This window comes from Ischnura elegans, assembly GCF_921293095.1.
Source record: "Ischnura elegans chromosome 13 unlocalized genomic scaffold, ioIscEleg1.1 SUPER_13_unloc_1, whole genome shotgun sequence".
Classification (NCBI taxonomy): Eukaryota; Metazoa; Arthropoda; class Insecta; order Odonata; family Coenagrionidae; genus Ischnura; species Ischnura elegans.
In genome coordinates this window covers 17,061,067-17,072,228 of record NW_025791657.1, presented here as the reverse complement: position 1 = coordinate 17,072,228, position 11,162 = coordinate 17,061,067, and the positions used below count along the sequence as shown (strand labels likewise).

Sequence of the window (11,162 nt, the reverse complement as noted above, 5' to 3'; positions counted from 1 at the left end):
TAAACTAAAAAAATCATTTTTCCGGCTATTAATCATTATTCCTAACATTTGTAGAACGTAACGAGCAATACCACAAAATTTTATGTATATTTCATTTATTCTGAACATTCCGAGTGACTTACACAGTGGAACTTGGTTATAACGCCATCAAAGGGACCAGAAGATGTTTAACGTTATATCCGAATGACGGTATAAAAAATCACCCTTAAACCTGAGGGAAAGGACGAAGTAAAAACGCAAATGTTCTGCTATATACAACACTGTTTACTGCGATGTGACTTATAATCTGCCGTAACTAACGAAACAAACAATACAATACAGTGTGCCCGCGTCAGTGGCCTTGTAGAATGTAGGGGTGGGGAGGGATAAGACCCTGGTATGCGGGACAGCCCCCGCTCCCTCCAGACACCAATTAAACATCCCGTCACCAGCTCAACGTCCAGCTTGTCACCTGTTTTTGCTCTTAATGTTTCTACACATGGTTTCTATGAACTTTGTGACATAATACAATCACAGGACATGCGGGGATACGTGGAAACGAAAAAGCAGATTTGTTGGCCAATGAAGCTCTTACTAACGAAGAGATTAAATCAACGCTAGTTCCGTACGAAGACCTAAGAGGGTGACTAAAAAATGTTGTACTTGAACAGTGGAGGGAATCGTGGAGGACTTTGAATAACAATAAACTGCGAAGCATCAGACATACAACGTCAACTTGGCCTTCCTCTACCAGGATCAATCGAAGGGAGGAAGTAGTTATCACTCGTTTGAGGATAGGGCACTGCCCTCTGACTCATGCCTTTCTTTTTACCGAAGAGAAGCAAGCTCCTCAATCTGACGAGTGTAGGTGCCCTTTAAGCATCCGACATATCTTGACAGAGTGCGACAAATACCGTGATGCGCGGACACGGTTCAATCTGGATGGGGACCTAGAATCTATTCTAGGAGACCACCCCACCAATCTAAGTAGTACAATTTTGTTTCTCAAGGAAATAGGTCTTTTCAACAAAATTTAAAAGCTTCCCTCTATTTTATGTTAAAAATTGCGTAGTAAAGATCCATTTATAATGAGTCTTGAATCAAACGATTGAGTAGTGGTGCAAAATGACCTTGCCGTCGACGCACCCTTTATCTCAATTCTACTACTACTATTACAATCACACTACCACTTTTGTAACCTAAGAATCGCAAAGTATTTGACGCGTCGCAATGTTTGTTGACGATATAAACGGGTTTTCGCACAACGTAAAATGGTCTATGTTGGCTGGTCTGCATAAAATGTGACGTTAAACCCGAGTTGATGCTACAGCCGATGCCGTTATAACAAAGTTCCACTGTGTATGAATGTAAGGTGACGTCCGTACGTCCAACGCGTTGGACGATTTCACGCAGAAAATGTTGCGGGTTGCATCGGTTATGACGTCACATCTTTCTTATGGTACATTCAATAAGGCCAAACGGTTTGCCTCGAAGTATTGACATTAGTTGATGGTTTCCTCTATTCTAATCTAGGCTCTCAATGGCAGAAACTTTTTTTTGTACTTTTTTTCCGCTGCCATGAATCCACCTGAAGAAGCGATGACGACGATTCGCCTACCTCTTCCGATGTCTCAGCGTTCTGAAAAGGAAATGATAGTGTCAATGGGATTAGTGTAAACAATTTTCCACTGCCGAAAACGACGAAGTATATTTATGAGAATATGAAATATATCATGTGTCCACGGAGGACGACCCGTCACTTACCCCGTCAACATCCGTCTCCTCATCCACCCCGCATAACTCCTCGCGGGATAACCCCGAAGGGATTACCTCTATCCCGAGGCATGCGAGGCTCTCCCGAACTTCCTCTGGGTACTCCCTTCATACTGCACCGAATGCACTCAAGATGAAGTTCTCCGGATACCTGGTTATGCCTTTTGCAACCAGGCCCGTTACTCCCCGGGAGCATTTTGCTATAACTTCCCTTCCATATTTTTGGTACACTGAAGGGTGAACTATCTTGATGTGGCGGGCCAATTGGGTAGAATACCTTTTGCCACATATAGGACAGGGTTTAGGTGTTCCCCTGCCCTTAGTTTTCGACACCATCTTCCAATTTATTTTTTTATTCATTTCCATATATCTAAAAATAGAAGAATATTTATTTATATAGACATGAACGTTTGCAAAGGAGAAGCAAAAACTACAGCCTGCCTCCCCGAAAATAACATTATATAATTTACTAAGTCTATTTGAAAGAAAACGTGTGTTCGTAGAAATGGAATTAATAAAAAGTAAATAACCAAATATAAATTTTTACATATGAGTGATGGTAGGTCAAACGTGTGAGATTAAAAGCGATGATCTGTCCTATTTTGAGCTTAAATTTCTCAAAATTTGTTAAAGATTCGACAATGACCTTCAGTATATCATATAAGAATTTGTTTTCTTTGGCATATAAAGATTCGTATTTTTCTTTCCAATTGCTTTTTGTTTCAATGCATTTTAAGACCGATAGGGCCTTTATATTCTAATTTGGGACACCTTTATTTCTTGAGCCACTGGAGATCCGAATTAAAATTTTGAAAATGCGTACTTATAAATCGAATGAATTGTATACTCTCATTGGTAATAAAAATGTATCGAATATATATGCATATATATTTTTTTATTTAAGAAATAGAGACACTTTAAATATTTTAAATACAATTTATAAATACAATAAATATTTTAATAATGCAGAGATAAACTACACTTAATATTTTAAAAAAATACACAGATAAAATGCAATAAATATTTAAAAAAAACACAGATATTAAATATAATAAATATTTTTTAAAATACAGGTATTATGTGCAATAAACATTTAAAAAACACTGATATTAAATAAGATAAATATTTAAAAAATACAATTCTAAAAATTATGTGAATTCCTTCATAAAGTTCATAGAAAATTAATCTGGGAAATGTCCTTTCCTGAAATTAAGAAAAACCTAGGTAATAATTTCGCATAAATTAGCACTTTAACTTTCAATATCAGTATTTGTAACAGTTTTTCCTTTACTTACCTCGCGGCGTCGGAGGTGGCTGAAAAATATCCGGAGTCGCGGGAAGACTCAACTCCTCCGACTCAAAGAAAATTATGAGGTCATTAATGTATCCCTAACAGAGAATAATGAAACCCAAAGTCAAATTTTTGCTTATACTGGTTCGTGAATGTGAAAAGTGGAATTTGGATGATTTTCATGATATGCAATAGGTATTTTTCTAGTCTATCAAATATAAATTTAACATTAACTCACAGATTCTCCACCATCTGCCTCCTGTCCGGGAACCTCGACTCTGTCCTAAGATATAGATGAAGAATGAACTTAGAACATTTGCAACGGATGTTTGTATGATTTGAAAATGGTGAAGTGGAGTGCAAACTGCATACATATAAAAAACCTCTCATATATTTCTATTTTCATCCCAGTACTCTACTCACCTCAAGCAACGCTGTCTCCTCCGTAGCTTCAGAGTTCTGAAAAGGAAAACGTGACGTTACAGGGCGCACAGTAAAAAGCCTCATGGGATATGAGAAGTGTCATGTATACTATAAAAAGTGTAAATAACTCATTGACTCACATCTGGAATATTTTCAGCTTCCGTCTGGAGGAGAGCTGACGGAGGCGAAACTTCCACTTCCTCCGTTCTTCCGATGTCAGCGTTCTAAAAAAGAAAACATAATGTCAATGGGGATATCGTAAACAATTTTCCACTACCGAAAATGGGGATATCGTAAACAATTTTCCACTACCGAAAACGAAGAAGAATATTTATGAAAAAATGGAAAATATCATGTCTCCATGGAGGACGACCCGTCACTTACTCCGTCAAAAACCTTCTCCTCCTCCACCCCGCATGCCTCCGGGAGGAATATCCCCGATGGGATTACTTCCACCCCGAGGCATGCGAGGCTCTCCCTCATTCTTCTGGGGAGTCCCTCCACAGGGCCCCAAAAGATCTCAACACATAGTGCTCCGGGTAACTATAAGTGCCGCTTGCCACCAGCCTGGTGATACCCCGGGAGCACTTGTCGACCACATCCCTGCCATATCTCTGAAATATAGCTGGGTGAACCTTTGCGATGTGTCGGGATAATTGAGAAGTAAATCTCTTTCCACATATAGGTCACGGCTTGGGCGTGCCACTGCCCTTTTTTTCGTTACCATCTTCCACATGATGGTTTTGTAAATTTCCGTATTTCTAAAAATAGAAGAATATTTATTTATATAGACATGAACGTTTGTAAAGGAGAAGCAAAAAGAACAGCCTGCCTCCCCGAAAATAACATTATATAATTTACTAAGTCTATTTGAAAGAAAACGTGTGTTCGTAGAAATAGAATTAATAAAAAGTAAATAACCAAATATAAATTTTTACATATGAGTGATGGTAGGTCAAACGTGTGAGATTAAAAGCGATGATCTGTCCTATTTTGAGCTTAAATTTCTCAAAATTTGTTAAAGATTCGACAATGACCTTCAGTATATCATATACGAATTTGTATTCTTTGGCATATAAAGATTCGTATTTTTCTTTCCAATTGCTTTTTGTTTCAATGCATTTTAAGACCAATAGTGCCTTTATATTCTAATTTGGGACACCTTTATATCTTGAGCCACTGGAGATCCGAATTAAAATTTTGAAAATGCGTACTTATAAATCGAATGAATTGTATTCTCTCATTGGTAATAGAATTGTATCGAATATCTATGCATATATATTTTTTATTTAAAAAATAGAGACACTATAAATATTTTAAATACAATTTATAAATATAATAAATATTTTTAAAATGCAGAGATAAACTACACTTAATATTTTAAAAAAATACAGATTAAATACAATAAACATTTAAAAAACACAGATATTAAATAAGATAAATATTTAAAAAAATACAATTCTAAAAATTATGTGAATTCCTTTATAAAATTCATAGAAAATTAATCTGGGAAATGTCCTTTCCTAAACATAGAAAAACCTAGGTAATAATTTCGCATAAATTAGCACTTTAACTTTCAATATCAGAGTTTGAAACAGTTTTTCCTTTACTTACCTCGCGGCGTCGGAGGTGGATGAAAAATATACGGAGTCGCGGGAAAACTCAACTCCTCCGACTCAAAGAAAATTATGATGTCATTAATGTATCCCTAACAGAGGATAAAGAAACCCAAAGTCAAATTTTTGCTTATACTGGTTTGGGAATGTGAAAAGTGGAATTTGGATGATTTCCATGATATGCAATAGGTATTTTTCTAGTCTATCAAATATAAATTTAACATTAACTCACAGATTCTCCACCATCTGCCTCCTGTCCGGGAACCTCGACTCTGTCCTAAGATAGAGATGAAGAATGAACTTAGACATTTGCAACGGATGTTTGTATGATTTGAAAATGGTGAAGTGGAGTGCAAACTGTATACATATAAAAAAACCTCTCATATATTTCTATTTTCATCCAAGTACTCTACTCACCTCAAGCAACGCTGTCTCCTCCGTAGCTTCAGAGTTCTGAAAAGGAAAACGTGACGTTACAGGGCGTACAGTAAAAAGCTTCATGGGATATGAGAAGTGTCATGTTTACTATAAAAAGTGTAAATAACTCATTGACTCACATCCGGAATATTTTCAGCTTCCGTCTGGAGGAGAGCTGACGGAGGCGAAATTCCCACTTCCTCCGTTCTTTCGATGTCAGCGTTCTAAAAAAGAAAACATAATGTCAATGGGGAAATCGTAAACAATTTTCCACTACCGAAAACGAAGAAGAATATTTATGAAAAAATGGAAAATATCATGTCTCCATGGAGGACGACCCGTCACTTACCCCGTCAAAAACCTTCTCCTCCTCCGCCCCGCATGCCTCCGGGAGGGATATCCCCGAAGGGATTACTTGCCCCCGAGACATGCTATTCAGGCTCGCCTTTATAGTTTCCACGGACAGCGTGCGTAGAATCCCTCTCGTTCCCAGGCCGAGCTCTGCAAGGTTCTCTTCAGTATGCTTTGGAAGAGCACCTCGGGCACCTAGCACGATTGGCAGAACTTTTGCCCTGTTCCTAGCGAACATGCAATTTACCTGCAGAGCAAGAACTTCGTACTTGAGGACCTTTTCGGCGTGAGCATCGGCTAGGGATCCGTCCACGTCCAACCTGACAGTAACGTCGACGATGTAAGCTACTCCTCCGAACGCCACCACCAAGTCGGGATTCAGTTTCTCGTCCCCGGGCTTAATCCGAAAAGTTTGCTCCTTCGCTCACCGTACCTCCGGGTTTTCTCTCAAGCGGTCACATAGGTAATTGACGATAAAGTCGTGGCGTCTCATACGAAGGCCTTTCACCGCGAAGCACTGACCCAAGACATGGCCCAGGGTTTCAATCTGAGCATTGCATCTTCGGCAAATGGGCTCTCGTCCATTGTTCGGTCTTCCACCGTTAATAGCCTCGCGCGTGGCAATGGTGTTCGTTCGAAGTTTGATCGCCTCTATCTCCCGGCCAGGAGAGGGGGTCTCGCCCCCCAGAAGCCAGCAGTTGGAGATGGGGTCGTCTACAAAGTATGCAACGCCCTTACCCTGACACTTCCTCCTCCACTCGAGGATCTCCCTTCGGTTAAGGAGTTCCTTGTACTTCTTTACCTCTGCAAAGCATGCAGGCGCGTCTATTATTAGGCCGCGGGCCAGGCCCCGAATTTGACAGTCAATGCTGTGCGTACTAAAGGACCGGATCGCGGGATCGTATGACCATTTTAGGCGAAGCATCGATCTCATGCTCCTTAGCAGCACTGCGTTCGGTAACCGGGGAAGCCCCAGCCCTCCATCACGCCTTCTCGCGTAGAACACGTTCGAAACGGAGCAATTTGGAAGGTGAAGAATCTGCCGATAGACGTTCCGCAGCCGAAGATCTACCCTCTTAAGAGCCGCGACCGACGGTACTGCTGCGCCTAGTCTGTATATGAACTTCGGAATGAGGAACGTGCGGATAAGATGGAGTTTTTCCGCTGGCTTGAGTTGCAATCGAGCCGTCCGTTCAACGCTTCTTATCAGGCATTCAGAAGCGTCCTTCAGCCCAATCCCCAAGCATGGGCTTACAGGCATTCCGAGGTAAGTAACCGAATTTTCCGCATCGACAGTTTTGACTAGCTCCCATGCTATACCCAATGAATTTGAGGAATTCCACCACCGTGCTTAATAGAGCCTAGCATTCATCATGGTTCTCTCTCTCAGACGAGATCTTCGGCGAAAGCTACCGAGAGCCAACCCGATGGAATGGCAACCCCAAGGAGAGACGAGTGTAGTCGTCGGAGAAGAGGGTCAAGCACGACGTTTAAAAGCAGAGGCGACAGGGGACCCCCCGGAGAAGGTTCAGCCGGATCTTCCTACCGAATCCGCCAATCTCTGTCCATGCGCCTCTGAACATCCCTGCGACAACGTGCGTTATGTGTGGGCCGTTTCCCTTGTACTTGAGGCACTTCAGGATTACCTGGTGAGGCACCGAATCAAACGCCTTGGAGACGTCCAATAGGGCCGCCGTCACACCGCCATCTCTCCTTTCGTGCTTAACCGCCTCATTCAGCTAGAAAAGCAGCCATTTTCCGATACGAAGCACTTTCTGTCTGCGGAACAATGATACCGTCTCGCCTAATCGTTGGGCAATCAGGCCCGAGTAAACCCGCGACAAAAGAGAGCTAATCGTTATCGGCCGCCAGTTCTCTGTTTTTCTCGTATCCTTGCACTCCTACGGAAGAAGTGTCGTTCGGTTTTGCTTCCATTCGTCTGGGAAGTGGCCAGTGGCCAGCAGTAGATTATAGAGCTTGCCTAATGCAACGTGAATGCCCAGAATCTCCTCCAGATGACGCCGGGCAATACCGTCGGGTCCTGGGGCGCTTCCCCACCTCACTCTTTACTCGTTCCAATACATCGCTCCTTGAGATGAAAGTCGTTCTCCCGATAGGTTGCACTCTGTGAGGACAAGTGAGTCCATCACCGGGTTTTCCCAGAGTTTCTCGTAGAGGGACCGAACTGCCGAAGCGGTCGGTTTCTCAATAACATCTCCACTTCCCGTAACGAGCTCAACTTATCATTCATGATCAATCTGGCGAGTTTTCCGGGGCAATTCAGATACATGTCCGAAGTTCTTGCGTACTCATAGCGCTTTCGAGCCGCTCCATGAGCTTTCTTTTTCTCTGCCTCCCCATTCCGGCAGGTCCTACTCCGTCGACATTTCGTCCGATCCTGGGGCTTTGCCTCGCCCTCGTCCCCTCTGCCTGTTAGGATCGGATGCAGCCATTCGGTTACAAAATTGTCAATTCCAAGATGTGTGACCGCTTCGGGTACTCCGAAGATCGCCTTGGCGATCACAACATCGATTTTTGCGCACGGTTTGCGTACCGTTTCCCCTTTTGGTATTCGCAAATGCAGCGCCTTGTGTAGAATAGAACTCTGCCAGCGGCGCAATTCCCCTTCGGGGCTGTACGCCGACTGACGAATAGCTTCTTCAGTCAATTCCGAGTACACCTCGTTGTCTGGTGCCACCTCACACGCAACGATTCCTCTTCCAACCCTTTCGTCCTCTCCCGGGTTCTGATCGGAGCAAGTCGATTCCTGGCCCCTGTCTGCCGTCACGTCACGCAGGGTCTGGTTACTCAGATCTTTCGAGGAGATCGCGGAGGTATTCGTCAAATCCATGTTTCTCTCTTTTTCCCTCCTACCAATCAAGACTCGCCGTCGAGCTCGCACATTCTGTGCTATTTTCGAGCCCAACTCAGCGGCGATCTTAACGTCAATGCGATCGTCTCCAGCGTATTTCACAAGCAATCTCTCTAATTTCTTTGTATCTAACTCGTTCCAGAAGTAGTCCTTCCGACCCTCGGTTTGAAAACCTTGGGAATAGGGTCGCTAAGAGGCGCTTCTCATTTCGCACCTCACCGTGAATGTGCCGCTCGTGAGTCGACAGAACTTTTTGCGATGGGAAAAACCTGGGACACGCCTCGCAAGTGAAATCGCCTTCGCCGGACACTCTGGCGTCAATCCATTGCGGTTATGTAATAACAGTGCGGCAATGACAAGCTACTGATTGATAGGTTCGAAACTCAGTAACACATTTCGCACAGCGAAATCGTTGTCTCGTACCAGGTGCGTCTCTTTCAGATGAAGTCGTAGTGAGCTGCTGGTGGTGAATGTCCCACGGCAGAGATCACATTGGCTCCCCCGCTCCAACGGGTAAATAATCCAATGATCGTAAGCCGTGTCGGTGCAAGGGTCGTCATCATCGGCCCCTCTCCGGTCCTGCACGGGCTAAGGGCCAGCGTCATGTGCCATCCGAGGCACTAAATCTGTGCTTGTATTCATCATTGAGAGTTTATGAGTTTCGGGTACGCGTCTGCCCTTGTAATCCAAACGTCTCAAGAAGGTCCGGTCAAAATCTGTCTGGGCGCAGGATACTCTAACTCGGGTTTCTCGCACACTAGAAACCCTGTTGGCCCGTGAAAATTCTTTACTTCATGGCTTCACTTCCGCGAGAATGCATCGTTCCATTTTCCCGGCTTCTTTCTCTTCCCCCGAGAATCCGTCAATCAAGGTCTTCCCCTGAAATTAAAAAATCTAGCTAAGAATTTCGCTTAAATTAGCTCTTAAACTTTCAATGTCACTATTTGAAACAGTTTTTCCTTTACCTACCTCGCGGCGTAGGAGGTGCCTGAAAAATATCTGGCGTCGCGGGAAGACTCAAATCCTCAGATGCAAGAAAAATAGTCAAGTTAATTTATGTATCCCTATCAGAGGATAAAGAAACCCAAAGTCACATTTTTGCTTATGTTGGTTCGGGAAAACGAAAAGTTGAATTGATGATTTCCATGATATGCAATAAGTATTTTTCTATGCTAAGTATAAAATATAAATATAGCATTAACTCACAGATTCTCCGACATCTGCCTCCTACTGGTGAACCTCGACTCTTTCCTATGATATGAATAAAGTAAGACATATCAAGTAAGACAGAAAATGAAGTGGAGTGAAAATTGTATCCATATACAAAAACCTCTCATTTATTTCTATTTTTCATCCAAGTACTCATCTCACCTCAGGCCACGCTGTCTCCTCTGTAGCAGTACCTTCAGAGTTCTGAAAAGGAAGATGTAAAATAACAGGGCGTAAGGCATAAAAAAATCATGAGATACGAGAAGTGTACTGTATACTAATAAAAAGTGTAAATAATTCATTGACTCACATCCGGGAGATTTTCAGTCTCCACCTCGAGGAGAGCTGAGGTATTACGTGATGGATTGCAGTTGGCAGTTGAATGAATTTCATAATACGATTTTGAATAAAATAATATGTGCGATGTGAATATTAAAAAATACATAGTATTAATATAATTAGTATTTAGTAAGTGATACCCAGGCTGTTGTTGAGGCATCCAACTGTGTTCTTTGATATGAAAGAAGAAAAGAATAAGACAATTGCAACCATTGTTTGTGGAAATGAAAAGCGGTTTATTGGAGTAAAATCTAGGCTCTCAATGGCAGGAACTTTTTTTTTGTACTTTTTTTCCGCTATAATAACCGTCTGAAACTAATGTTTTGCCAGTTACCATTGAGTTCCTTAAAGTAGTGAATTTGCCTAGTGTTCCATTTTTGGAACGCCTCGTAATTAATAATTGGCAAGAGATATTTTTTTTTCTTTCGGATGTTGTTTTCATACATTAATATTTATTCACGACCATGGTTTCAACGTTAGACGTCATCATCAGGCAAACTCTACAGAGGTCCATCACATCCTTTTATACCAGGCTAGGAGGGGTAGGGAGGAAGGTAATTAGGTTGAACGGATTGGTCAACAGAGAAAAGGGAGGGGAAAAAACTTGGTCATATGGTATGAAAGAAGTTAGGGGGAGGAGGCTCCCTTATGGAGGGCATGGCAGGTGGAGGGGGGATGGTTCAGGTGAAAGAGAGGCCCAAGAGTTCGTCATGTCATTAGCCCAGGAATTTAGGAGTGGGAGGCTTAAAAGAGGGGAGTGGTAGTCATGCAAAAATTCGTTTACAATGTCGTCATTGGAACGTACGTCTAACGATGACACCATGGTCGTGAATAAATATTAATGTGAATGCACAAAGTTCTTCTTTCTTAATCTAATTATGAATCGCTTTCA

The 11,162-nt window shown here is 42.3% G+C and overlaps 1 long non-coding RNA gene across 1 annotated transcript; it reads right to left on the bottom strand.

Annotated features, from left to right (window-relative positions):
• Positions 1–2,923: 2,923 nt before the first annotated feature.
• Positions 2,924–3,327, bottom strand: LOC124172217. The gene is made up of 3 exons (XR_006868086.1): positions 3,282–3,327; positions 3,048–3,141; positions 2,924–2,955 (listed from the first exon to the last, which is right to left on the bottom strand). It is a non-coding gene; the product is annotated as an uncharacterized LOC124172217 (long non-coding RNA).
• Between the last annotated feature and the right edge of the window lie 7,835 nt (positions 3,328–11,162).